Source organism: Balaenoptera musculus, chromosome 20 (assembly GCF_009873245.2).
Source record: "Balaenoptera musculus isolate JJ_BM4_2016_0621 chromosome 20, mBalMus1.pri.v3, whole genome shotgun sequence".
NCBI lineage: Eukaryota > Metazoa > Chordata > Mammalia > Artiodactyla > Balaenopteridae > Balaenoptera > Balaenoptera musculus.
In genome coordinates this window covers 25,870,713-25,884,437 of record NC_045804.1, presented here as the reverse complement: position 1 = coordinate 25,884,437, position 13,725 = coordinate 25,870,713, and the positions used below count along the sequence as shown (strand labels likewise).

The following is a 13,725-nucleotide window of genomic DNA, read 5'->3' as shown; positions in this document are numbered from 1 at the left end:
CCTGGATGGGAATGAGCCTGACTGAATCGGGGGTCCCGCCTCATCTAGAAGCTCTGTCCTGCCCTGGCAAACCCCACCCCGGCGGATGTCGAGACAAAGGTGGGCAGAGTGGAGAAGGCAAGAAGGAGAGGGGAGAATCTTGGACAGCTTGGGGAAGGGTGGGAGTGGGCGTGGGGTGGGGTTTGCTGGGGAAGGAACAGAGAAGCAGACAAGAGAGGAACAGGGCCCAGCCCGCTGCGAGGGACTGCGCAGGTCTCTCCTGACAGATTGGATGTCTCTCCCAGTGACCTCTGTTCAGCAGGCAATAACTCACCGGATTAATGACCAATCAGCGGAAGGCCTCCCGAATTGCCTCCGAATATAAAAAGTCAGAATGGGATAGGGCCAGAATCTGGGCCTGCCGGCCCTTTTGGTTTTTTTCTTTCTCTCTCTCTCAAATAGGGTTTGGGGTGAGGCTCTAAGAAATGGATTATCTGGCCAGAGACTCTGATTTCCAGAACCCCAAAGATGAATTTGTTTCTCATCTCTTCCCACTTCCTCCACCAGAATTCATATCCTTGACCACACTTCCCAAGGCAGCCTGGAAGCCTCCCCTCCTCTGCTGGCCTCCTCATATCCCTGATCCTACAAGAAATCTCCCTTCTCACAACCATGCAACTTCCGAGAAGCCCCCATCTCTTTTGAATCTTATTTTATTTTTTCCCAGTTAGGAGAAGAGATGGAAAATAAGAGCAAGAATAGGACAGGGATCATCCACCTTGCAGGCCTTCTCTGTCCTGGCTGCCCTGGGAGGAGACCTGGTATAGTGCTGTGGTAGCCTGTGTGTGTCCTCTCCCAAGAAGAGGGGGCCCAAAGGCCCAGGGGTCAGGATCAGGCTGGATGTAGTGGTGGTGGTGGCCTGCTGTCATAGAATCTAAATTCTGAAACCACAAATCAGTCCCTAGGCTATACTGCCAACAACTCCAGCCTCAGCTCCCATGCCTGGCGGGGAAAGTGCCTTTCTCTGAAAGGCTGAGCCCCTCCTTCCTTAGCACCCCCTCCAAATGCCAATCCCAGCCCAACCCACCCAGCTAGCCCCTCCCACTGCCTTCTATCTCCATTGCTCTAGGCCTGGGCTTCTCCTTTGCTGAGAATAAGGACACCTTCAGGAGGAGGAATGGTCCAGATTCCAGTGGATTTCTTAGAGCCAGTCTGAGTAACCATGCACTGCTCTGGGCATATGCAAACTCCCTGTATATTGCAAATATGCATGCAGTGACTTATACCCAGATGCCCACAGAACTCCAAGACACAAAAGGGAGCTGCTCCTAAGCACTAGAGAGTTACTCAAGGTCAGAACTGGGAAGAACTCAGGGAGTGTCCTGTCCAACCCTGCCATTGTCAAAGATAAACTGAGGTCCAGAGCCAGGAAGTGGTTTGTCTAAAGTCATACTTGGGATAGGCTTGGAAGTCAGGAGGCTTGGATTCTAGGTGGTCCAGATTGGCTGTGTGCTCTGAAGCAGAGAATTCATTGGGCCTCAGTTGTCCCCTTCTGTAAAGCCAGATCCTGTGTGGAGGGGAGGGCTTGGGCTAAATGATCTTCCAAGGTCCCTTTTTTGGGCTGACAGTTTGTGGTTCTGTGTGTACTGATGTAAAAGTGAGTGACAATAAGCAGTAATAAACTGAGTTCAGACAGTAATGGGCACCATCTTGGCCAAAGGCAGACTATTTCCTCTTGGGATTTAAATGCTTACACCCCTGCAACTGAGTACCAGCCCCACTCCTGGTCCTCCTTGTCCCCTCAGAGGCTGGTGCACTGGTTTTTACTGCTCTTCTGTGTCAGGGGTGGGTATTCTTCAAATCAAAAGTGCTATTTTTGGACACAGCAACCTGAGCAGTAAATAATTAATTTGTGTAATTAGAAGAGGAAGGCTTAAACCTGACAATTTTTAACCAGGAGTCAATGCACCCATTGTACCAGCCTGGCCTTCTCACCCGACCAACCCCCAACACTGCCCACACACCTACCAGCTTCCCCAACTGCCTCCCCCAACTGGGAGACCAGCATTCCCAAGACTGCCAGCAGGGTTCATGGAATCAGACTCTGCTCCCTCCCCAACAAAGTTCCATTCTCTGCCTTCTCCCCTACAGAAATTGGTCTGCCTGCAGCTGCCCCTCACAGCTTCCTTTCCTGACCCCCTAAAGCTGTGCTGGGCTCCAGGTCCAGGCTCTCTGCTCTTGGGACACATGTAATCTACCTCCCCTGCTCGAGATGCCCCAACAATTCAGGGAGTTTGCATTTCAAGAAACTCCCATTAATATCAATTTACTTCACTGAAACCTCGGGTTCTTCATCAAGTTGATGATTTATGATAAAATCAATTAAATTACAGCCACTTAGGGCCCAGCCACTTCCTCTCAGATTTCATTGGTGCGGGGCCCAAGTGTCTGGTGGAAAAATGCAAGTTTAGCTGGAGGCGAGGAAAGATAATTCTGTGGCTGAGAAAATTTAATGCAAAACAATTTCCAGGCAAAGCCGGGCGTCTGGACAGAAATGCAAGAGCCACCAGTTGGCCTGCGGAAATAACTATCTGGGGGTCAAAATATTTTTCTCCCCACCTCCATCATCCTGCATGGCTCCTTTGCTCTGTTCCCCTTTGTGCTCACCCGTCCCCTCCCAAACAGACTTTGGGGGAGTTTGAGCAGTACTGGTGGCACCCAAGCCAGCCTCAAACCAACATCCCCTACCACTGCAGGCCTTTTTCTCCACTACCCTACCCTACCCTTCCCTCCCCCCTCCCTCCCCTCTTTCCCCCTCCCCCTCTCCTCCCTCCCCCCTCCCCTCCCCTCCTCTCCTCCCCCCCTCCCCCCTCCCCTCCCCTCCTCCCCCCTCCCCTTCCCTCCCCTTCCCTCCCCTTCTCCACCCTCCTCTCCTCCCCTCCCCTCCTCCTCCTCCTCCTCCTCCTCCCCACCTAGCTGTGCTCACTAATTCCTCAGTCTCCCATGGCAAAGTTAAAGGTTCAAAGTGAGTATCTGGCAGCGTGGGCAGATGGCACACAGGGGCCAGGGACCAAGCCAGGTGGGCGCTGTTGCGCGTGGCTGTGGGAGGAAAGAAAGCACAGGCTGAAGGAGCACTACTCCATGGTGAGGGCACAAGGCGGCAAAGTGTGTCCAGAGCTACCCCTTGCCAGGGTACCAAGACCTGAGAACACCGAGTCCCCCCTCTGGCTACCTGTGTGCTCACTTGTAAAGCGATGCCGTACCCAACAAACCCCAACCTGAACACAATGTGCACTCACACAATACACAAAACACATCTACGTGTGTGTGCTTTCACACTCTTCTTATACCTCACATCTTGTCCCGGCAAAGGGATAGTTCCCACCATCTCCCCACATCTGGGAAAATAAATCCCAGCGAATCAACCTGGCATTGCCTTCCACTCCAAGGAGAGAGGCTTCTCCCGCCTCTGCTCTCTTTGGTTTTTGGTTTCCAGAGCAGGCAGGGAGTAAACACATCTTCTCTGAAGCCATAAATCACCCCCTCTCCTACCTTCTCAGTTTAACACCCGGCCTCAGCGCAACCCCTTGAAGTTTCAGCTTCAAATAACCCTCGAGGTGCTAGAAGGTTCTGGCCATAGGTGGCAACTGGGCTGCGGGAGCAGGGCCCAGCCATCCCCCACCCCAGCAGATGCCCCTCACATTCGCCGCACAACCCTGAGCTCCCAACTCCCGAGGAAAACCGTCTGCAGCCTCCAACCGTCTGCAGCCCTTCCTGAGCGGGAGCGCTCCCCAGGCCCTAACCGGGTGCTGTCCACACCCCACATTCCTCCACACCGCCCCGCACCCTCCGCCCGCACCGCCTCTTTAACTCGCCCCCATCTCTGTCTTCCAATGTTGCGATCGTCCTCCTTCCCGACCCGGGGGCGGGGATTTCAGGCACCCCCCTGCTCTCCACCCGGAGCTCGGCCCGGCGCCCTCTCGGCACCGACACCTACCTGTGCGGCTCCGCTAGGGTGCGGGCAGCGGCGGGGGGCCGGCCGGGCCCGGATCCCGGGGCGCCACTGGGGGATGGGCGGCCGGCCGCATCTCGGTCCCGCCGGCCGGCGCGGGGAGAGGCCCGGAAGCGCGCCCCCAGTCCGCCGCCGCCGCCGCCGCTTTGTTCGGCCCTCGAAGCGGCGCGCGGCCGGCCCGCGTGGGGCTGCGGGAGGCGGGCGGGCCCGGCGCGGAGCGGGGTCGCGGCTTCGCTGCGCGAGCGGGCCGAGCGGCCGGGCGGGAGGAGCCGCGTCTGCTGGGGGCACCGCGAGGCGAGGCGCGGGGAGCCGGGGGCGCCATGGCGGAAGGCGGGCGCGCAGCGGCTCTTCAATGTCACCGGCGAAATGGGTTCCATATGTCCGGCTCGGCGGAGGAGGGAGGGGAAGGGAGAGCGTTGTGGGCAGGACGGGACAGGAGGATGGGGGGCGCGATGGAGAGAGCCCAGCGGCGGCCAGGGGGTGATGGGAGGATTGGAGAGGCGAGAAAGGTTTGCGTTTTCCATTTTCCCTGGAGTTGTCTAAAGCTGCTTAGGCTGGTGGGAACTTTCTTTCCCTTTTCCCTTTTCTTTCCAGAAAGATCGGGGAGGGAGGAGATAAGCGAGGGTAGCATCCGTTTGTTCAGACTGGGGTGGGGGTGGGGTTCAAGGGAGGAGATGTGGATTGGAGGTGAAAGGGAAAGTTCTCAGGCTGCTGGAAGATCAACTTCTTCTCCCTGTCCCGGAAGAGGGAAAGAAGAGACCAAACCCAGGACGGGGAGAGAGGCCAAGGAAGGATTCCCTGGGTCTGGGTGTGAGAGACTGACACCAACCACCAGCCCACCCACCCAACCCCACCCCACCCCAGGGATTCAGTTTTGGGAGATTCCAACCTTTAAGTTATTGAAGATGGTGGTGGAAGAGGAGTTTGAAGTGCCCAAGACATCTTGGCCATTCCAGACACTTCAGTTCCTACCCCAGCTGCCTCACACCTGATTTAGCACCCCCCAGGGTCTACTCTAGTCCCCTTGTTTCTGGGATGGCCTCGGCTTTGGGCAGCTGCCTGTAAGAAAGCACAGAGTCTGGAGGAGCTTCCAGACCCTACAGCCCTCTCCTCAGTCTGTGCCCGCCCCCCCCCAACCCCGCAAGGGGATGGGCTCTTTCTCTGCATTTCTGTCTCTATTTGTTTTTCTCTCTTCTCTTCTCTTTTCCCTTCCCTTCCTTTTCTTTCCCTTTCTCTCTCTCTCTCTGCCTTTTCTAACCTTCTCTGTGGTCTCTGTCCCTTTCTCACAGTCCCTTTGTCTTCTCACACTCTGCTTCTCTCTTTGTCTTAAGTGAATTTGAATTGTGCCTTGCTAAGGACTTAGGAGTGTCTCCAGAAGTCACTTCTGGCCTCACTTATTAGGCTGCCCCTCTGGGCAGTGTGGAGCCCTCGGCCTCAGAGCCCTGTCCTTTTGGCAGGGGGTGGGGAACCCATCCTTCTGCAGTGGAGACATCTTCTTCTACAAAGAAGGGGGCAAAGTGAGTGGTTTCCTTTCCACTTCCCTTCTCACTTAACTCTGGTTTTGTGAGTGTGTTTGTGTACCCATCCAAGTTGTGGGATGTCTTCTGCCAGGACAACCTCCCTGCCCCTCTGAGTGGCCTTTGTCTCCATTCTCCCTGTCATCCTTTCCTTGGCCTCTGCCTTGACTTCCCCCCTCAGAAAGGGATCCTGCTGCTTGTTCTCTCTCTGGGCCCTCTCTTTTTCCTTCAACCTCTCTCTCCTCATCTTTCTATCTAACTCCTCTGCTCATTAAAGCATTAGCAGCCCAGTTTCTTAAAGGCACAGGGATAAACACTATAATTATATAGAGAAAGTGGACACCAGCAGCGTCTGGGGAGAAGACAGAGTCAGCAGCTTTCCTAAAGCCCCTTCCATCAAATATATTCTACCCCATCTCCTGCACAGCAAAAAAGCAAATGGGGTGCGTGTGTGTGCAGAACTGGTAAGAAGCAGCGTGCTTCGTAGCTAAATGAACCAAATGCATATATTTTAAAAAAACAACAAACTTGCTGATTTGAAGGGTAGGCCTATGTGCCTGGATGGAGGGCATCAGGCCTCACATAGGGAGATTTAGCAAGGGGCCAGCGATTGACTAAAAGATAATGGTGGAGAGGGATGGTCTCTCTGCTTTTGTCTCCTGGGCAGAGTCTGCATGTGAGTTGGGGAAAGGGAAGAGGAGGGGGTATCCCAAGGGCCAGAAGAGACAAAGACCTGAACGGGGCTGAGAGAATGGAGAGGAAAAGCGGGGGGACCAGGCCTCCACGTCACAGGCAGAGGCAGCAGGAGGAGGGGAGATGGAGAAGGGGGGAGGAGTTGGAATCACAGGGGCAGGGGCCTGTGAGATTGGCTCCCAGCTCTCCCCACTGGCTCTGGCCTGTCCCAAGGAGCACAGCCTTCAGCCTTCTCCTGCTATTCCCCAGCCTCCAAAACAGGTTGAATTCAGAAGCTACTAACACCCACCATTCCACCCTTCATGTCCCTTTTCCTCTCCAAGGAAGAGTTAATCCTTTCCCCCTCTCTCCGGCATTCTAAGACTTTGGCCTAAATTCTGGAGCGCTGGATTGGGGGTGAACTCACCCTCTCCACATTTACCCCCCTTCACTTTCCAGGTGAGGGAGAAGGAAATCCTTGCTTCCCACACTGAGTGTGTGTGGTGTTCGTCAACACCCAAGGGTGGGGGGCCTGACGGGTATGGAGCCCGCTATCCCTCAGGTCTCTCTGCTGCCTCCTCCGGCCCTTCCCACCCGCCCCGTGATCTCCAGCCCTGTCAAAGCTGCCCCTGAATCCAGACTCTCTCCAGGTCCTTTTAGTGAGGCCAGGTAATGTCCCCACCCATCCCAGCCTAGGGTCTTGGCCTTTTCCTCCTCTTTCTCCCTAAACCCTTTTCAACCCAGACTCCCAAATTAGGAGGCCTCACCTACCACCCACCCTAAAAGCTGCCTGTTAACAAGAAGAGGGCTCAGCGCCCACTTGGAGGAGAGCATGGGAGTGAGCTCCTGGACGCCAGCACTGGGGCCTAAGCCGCCACTCCAGGACGCAGCTGATGCCATGAATAATTAACACCTGGGCGCGGCATCACTAATTTTCCTGCTCAAAGGTTTACACTAGCAGGCAGAGTTAAGTATCACAGATAATAGTGGCTATAAAGTCAGTTGGCCAGGATCCAGCCAGGGAAGGAGAAGCTAGCAGCCCTGACCGAATTTGGCAAAGGCTCTGTCCCTCATCCATAACAACTTCGGGGCGCAGCGCATAATATCCCCAAAAGCCGCTTCTGGCTTTGCTCTCTACCAGCAGACCCTTCCCTAATGGGGAGGTACTCAGACCTCCACGTGAAATCAGAGGGGAAAGTTACCAGCTCTCCCCTTCCCAATCTGTACCCCATTTGCTCCCTTTTTGGATGGGGGTTTAGTGAGGGGAACACACCCCATGTCCTGAAACACTCTCCAACTTTCTGAGACCACCTGATTCCTGGAACATTTCTTTTCTAGAACAACTTAGAGAACTTTTCCCTCCTTTAGCCCCAGACACGTATAGTCCCTCACTGCTGAGGAAACTTTCTTTGTTTCAGGAGGTGGAAGGAAGGCTACTGGGGTGTGAATTCACTTCCTTGTTTTGTTAGACAGGAGGATGGGGAGCCAAAGCTTTCAGCTTCCCTCCCTGCCCTTCAGCCTCTGCCTTCATTGTCTCCCCCAGTTTGGGTAGCTCCTTCCCCACCCTCAGCTCCCTGTCATATATTCAATACATCAGTCCTATAGGTTAAGCTTTAATACTATAACTGAATCCCTCCAGCCCTCTCCAGTTGCAAAGGACCTCTACTTGGTCCCCATCGACTACAAAAATCTTTGCCTTCAACTTCAGTAATTTTTTCCGCTGCCTCCACCTCTCTTGCCCCCAGGTTCCTTCTGCCTTCAGAGTTGGGTTCTTTACCCACAGCCGGCGTCAGAGCAGCCAAACTCCTGGAGGGGAACCGCTGAAAAATGAAGCTCTGTCTGCTGCTGCAGGAATGTTGGCTCTATCAGGCTCACAAACATAATTTTTATATTAGGTTGTGGTCTTTGACTGGGTTTATATGCCAATGAGGCATTTCTGGTTTACCAAATTTATACAGATCTCACCTTAACTGATAATCACAGATGCTGCAATTTAAGACCTCCAGCTATAGAGCTTTCATATTAACTGCTGATATATTACTGAAAATCGTCTGAAATAACCAACTTCTGGGAGCAGAGCAGAGAGAGAGGAAGTGCCTCCGAGAGTGACTCTTTCCCGGCCACAGAAATAGCCCAGCTTCCACATCATTTTCTGTGAGAAATGATTTATCGAAGACATGGCCATAAACAACACAACTCACTCACAAACACACGCAGATGCGCGCACACACACACACACACACACACACAATGGCTGGCATGCCGGCCGAGAAGCTGACACCCATATTGCTATAAATCAAGAAAAAGGTTGGAGGAGAGGGAGAGGGAGAGAGATAGAGAAGAGGAATATTCCTAAAATCTCTATGCAATGCCTCAATGGGTATAAACACACAGAGGACCGTGTGAAGAGAAATGGCAGGAAATGAAGATGGCTATTTGTCACATTTTACGACAATAACATTAATAACAAACAATAAATTTACATGGACATATAAGACGCGGTAGGTAGTGAGAAATCCCTTCTACTTACAATACCCCAGCCCGCGGTGTGGCTCCGGCTGCGGGGCTGTTTTATTGCTGCCTCCCTCTCTTTTTCTCTCTCTCTCCCTCTCTCTCCCCCTCTCTCTTTTTTTTCTCGGGGTACAGGCTTGTTTTTCAAAGGACAGTTGAATTGCACGTCAGAAACAGGGAGACCGAGCCTGCGATTTTCCTGACGAATACATATCTATTCTGCAACCTCGGCATTAATTATTTAATGAATCACGTGACCAGGAGGGGGAAGGGGGTCTTTCGATTTCAGGCTCAAAGGACCACTATGACCTTCCCCTTCAGGAGGAGAAATTTTCCTGCAAAATAGGTTCCCCCCAACCCACAAATGGAATAGTAGCTAGTTCTCTCTCCCACATTCACATCTGTATCTGCTGTATCTACATTCCCTAACCAGCCCCCCCAGAACACACACTTACCCACAGCCCACCTCTCCTCTCTCCCTTCTCCTCCTGCTTCTGCTTAGTTCGTGGAGGTGCAGAAGTAGTCTGCAGGGGCTTCTGGGGGGTGGGGTGGGATGGGCGCAGAGTCCTTCTCCAAGCCCCTGCATTTCTCAGCAACCAGTTCCTCTCTCTGCATCCCCCAACTCTATTCTCTCTCTCACTCCTAGGGTATTTTAGTGGGACCCACTCCCCCTCTTCCTTAAATAACCAACAAAATTTCTAAAGAGACCAGCTTCAAAAGAAGCATTTCATAAGTCCAGATTGTATATGTATAAAGAATGGGGCTTCTGGCTTTAATTCTCTTTTTAAAAAGATCTTTTGTGGTACCTTTTGAAAGGGCAGAAAAGGAACAGGGTGAAGAGATGACTCGGGAGCTTCCAGAGTTGAGAGTAACCACAAGGGGGACTTGTTTTCGTTGTGTTGTTACTATTATAGGGAACCAAATTCTACTGACTGACTGAGAATACGCTCTAGAGACAAAAGACCTGGACTAAGTTTCCTACACAAAAGAAGTGGACACTCAGTCTCTCTGTACCTATGTCACATCCTGTCTCAGCCCTTCCCCACCCCCCAACACACCAGTGAAGACAGCTGGAGATTTGAACTGGAGGGGAGGAGAGGGAAAGGGAAGAAAGAGGCTTTGAAGTTGGCCTGACAGCCCCGTCCCCATTTCCCAGGTGTTAGTACCCCTTGCTTCCAAGCAGCAGACAATGGAGACAGATCAATAGGAAAAAGATGGGGGGATTGCATATTAAAGTGTTAAACACTGGTGATGATAGGAGAAATCCAGTCCCTTGGCCTAGAGAGAGAAATGTACACAGACTTCTTCCTCTCAGATATGAACAAAACAAAACAAAACAAAGTATACCCCCAAACCTTCACATACAGCTTGGCGCCAGAAGGAGCAGACCAGTTACGACCAGAATCCCAGAACCGGAGTATTTGGCCACGGTGTGGGATGGGGTTGCAAAGGGAAGTAGGGAAGACATTCCTGAAGGAGCCCCTCGCCCACACTCCCAGCCTTATCTTCAGCAGCTCTGGGGCAGCCGCAGCGGCCGGTGGACTGGGAAGAACAGATGCGTTTTGGGGAGGGGGGCATGGGGCCGAGGGGCCGCCAGCAGTTTGTTTGGAGGGGTCTGAACCAAAAGCGACTGGATGGGGAGAAGGTTGAGGACCCAGGTGCCCTAACCACCCCCGAAGAAACCGCCACTCCCGGGTGGTGTCCGGTCCAGCGGTAGCGGCAGCGCAGCCCCTGCCTCGGGCACTGGGCCGGCCTGGTCCCCTCGGAATCCCTCTCCCAACCCTCGGGTGGGGCGCCGGCGGGCCTGGGCTCTGTAGGGGGGTGGTCGGCTTTGATTGTGCAGATACAAAACCCAGGCTGGTATTGAATTCAGCCCCACGCCCGGCTCCAATGAGGGCAACTCCCTGCATGGTCCTGGCCAGAAATCCATTAAAACTGGTCCCCCAAAGAAAAGCAGTCCACTAAAGTCTAAAAGAAAAATACTAGGGCGTGGGGAGTGAGGGGGTGGGGGAGAGAAAAGAGGAGAGAGAATATGCTGGAGCATGGGAAGACAGCAATCTCTGAAACGGAGAAATTATTTTTAAGGACGAGCAAAAGAAAAGCCAGTGACACGAAGGCACGCCGGGCAGGTTCTATTAAAATGCCCACACTCTTCGGATCCTGGGAATGTCCATGTTCAAATAAACAAGCGCCCGGGCGTGAGCAGAGTGCTTTCTTGCTGCCGATAAAGCGAACGTTTATACTGTGAGAAAGGCGAGATTGATTTACGAATCTGAACGCGCCTGTTTTATTGCCGATCACAAATCCGTCAGCGCTCAACTCACGCTGGGAAACTTCCCAACTCCGCTTTCCAACCAGACCCCCTCCCGGGCCGCCGCTTCCCAGGGAGACCCACCACGGGCGCTGGGGCTGCCCCGGCGGCGACAGGCTCTGGCAGGACCCAGAAGCCCTACTCTGCCAAGACCGGTGCAAGTAGGAGCGAGGGTGGTGAGGGCCCAGGAGCTGGAGGAAGAGAGGTCCAAAGATTCGGAGGATAGGGGTGGCCGCTAGAATTGTAGATGGTGAGCCCAAGGGGCTGGGGAGCCTGCCTGCAGCACTCAGCTCTGCAGAGGTTGGGGTCTGGGACTGAGGGAGGGGGAAGGTCCCTCAGTTCCCACCTGTGGGGCTGAAACCCTCAAAGGAACCCCAACCTTCTCTTTCCATTGTTTCCCTCCTCTTTCCCTTTGGTGGACCTCTAATCCTCACATTGCAGAAAGCAGGTTGTAAAGACTCAGGGGACTAGATCTTTATCACCTGGGCCTATAGAGGGCTCACAACTGGTTATCTGCCCTTATGAGTTATGGGTGTACATCGCCCCAAATATTTTCATCCCAGGAGCAGTCCAGCTTGCCTTTCTGCTCGCTCCCTTTTCTTACCAAGGCCTCCAGCTCCTGCACTTATTAAACCTCCCAGGGACAAAGGAGAGGATACCAACCAACGCCAGTTATTTCTTGCCTGAGACAGTCCCCAAGACATAGGAGAAAATTTACAAAATGCAAACCAACACCCCACATACATCCCAGCAAGTTTCTTTCTCTCCTAGTCTTAACTCAAGGGAACACTTCCTTCTTCCCAGCTGGAGTCTGTCTGTGTGTCTGTCTGTCTCTCTCTTTGTCTCTATCCCCTCCTAGGAGGATGGCTGCTGGTGTAGATTTTTAAGATACAGCAAGTAGAATATAGATTTGAAAAGGCTCTGTGTTCAGAGTTCACTTCTTAGCAAATCCTCCACACATCTCTTGAAAGTTGCTGGAAACTTTGGTTAACATGGCACAGCTGTCCCTGGCAATGGTCAGAACAGCCTGCACTGACCCTTCTCCCATCTCTCTTGCTCCTCTGGTGGGGAGGTACTCCGTGGGCTCTGTGAATAGCTGGGGTGGGATTGGGGAGTGGGGAAGGGGGTGAGAGTGATTACAGAAATAGCTTCCTAAACAAAGGGACTTCAGAAAATGGGTTAAGATTTTGTGGATTTGGATAACAGACCTCGAGAGACAGTAACCACAATGGGGGCCCTCTGTCTCCTTAGGACCCAGGGGTTTGTCCCCCTAGCCCTCTGAAGCCCCTGGACTGCTCATATCTGCCTCCCTTTGTCTTTCTTCCCTCAGCTCCCTCCAACGAAACAGGAAAGAAGGAGGGATGAACTGGACATGGATGGCGGGGTGAGTCTGCCTGAGGGAAGGAGCTCTGCACAGAGAGAGACCAGCACCCTACTTTCTTCCCCTAGCTGAGCTAAAAAATTTTTTTGTTCCTTTTCTCCCCAATGGACAGTAACAGAAAAACAATCCAGAAATTTCAAGATAGCAAAGAAACGGTTGGGGGTGCTGGTGGGGGGTGGAGAAGATGGGACATACAACAGCCCAAGGACCCCTCCCTGCGGAGGTGTGACTTTCCCTTCTGGGCAGGAGGCAAGAGCCAACACAATGTCCAGTCTCAGAGAGGTCAAGGGGCTTCCGAGGTCATTTTGTGGTTCTAATACTGAGCTAATCGCCTAGAAAACGTGGCCTCTCCATGAACTCTCTCTCCTGCCAGCCTCCTACTTCCAAAGCCTCAGTGAGCCCCAGGGAAAAAAGGCCAGCACATTCTGGTCTGAGGCAGAGCCCACTGGCTCCCTCACCCTCAGAAGCGGGGCCCCAGAGGGGAGAACAGAGCCCCCAGACCAAGAGAGCAAAAGGAAACCAAACTAAACTCTGAGCCTCCAGGAAGAAGGAAGGGAGCAGAGTGGAAGAAGAGGAAGATTCCGGCATCAGCGAACCTTGCCTGTGAACAGAACAGTTTCCTGCTCCAGAGAGTTGCAAATATTTGTCTAGAATCCCAACCTAGACACAAAAAGAAAAACCGAAGACATCCACCTATACCCTGCTCTGAGGTTGGGGCATTCCATCCAAAAATTGCATTCCATTTTTCCAGGAGGTGGCAGTGACAACTGCTCACCGGTAAACAGACCTGTGGGACACCAGCCCCCAGTGTAGACAAGCAGAGTCATGGAACCCACGGGCCACATGTGCACCTCACCTCGCTACACACACACACACACACACACACACACACACACACATGCTGGGGCTCCCAAGGCCCTCCTGCATTTTCTAAAACCAGAAAGCACTTCTGAGCTGCCTCGTAAACAACCTTTTCTGGGGTTTTTCTGGTGCCTAACACCTCAGTTCCAATCAATTCAAACACTCTCCAGGTGTCAGTCCCTGACCCAAGCATCTGTCATCATAAAAGGCATCAAACCTGACCAACCGTCCACCATAAAAACCCCGCAAAGGTAGTTGAAAAAGAAAAAGAAGGAGGCGAGAGAGTGTTTCTTCTTTCCCTAGTAAAAAGAGCTCATAAAACGATTAAAAAAAAAAGCCAGCCCAGGCGGGGCTTTGTTACCTTTGAGCCTCTCGCCTCCTCTCGCCTGAACTCTGCAGATCCCATTCATGACGAACGGCTTCTTCCAAACTGAGAGAAAAAAGTTTTCAGCTTTATGGTTCCAAATTTTTTCCCCCTTGC

General features: G+C 52.9%; 1 protein-coding gene across 1 annotated transcript in view; it reads right to left on the bottom strand.

Moving 5' to 3' along the window:
- Nucleotides 1–13,725, bottom strand: part of HOXB3 (homeobox B3) — a 24,869-nt gene extending 11,144 nt beyond the window's left edge. Inside the window, exon 1 of the mRNA XM_036837999.1 lies at nt 13,606–13,725. The gene's annotated coding sequence lies outside the window, so the exon portion shown is untranslated. The remainder of the gene's footprint in view (nt 1–13,605) is intronic.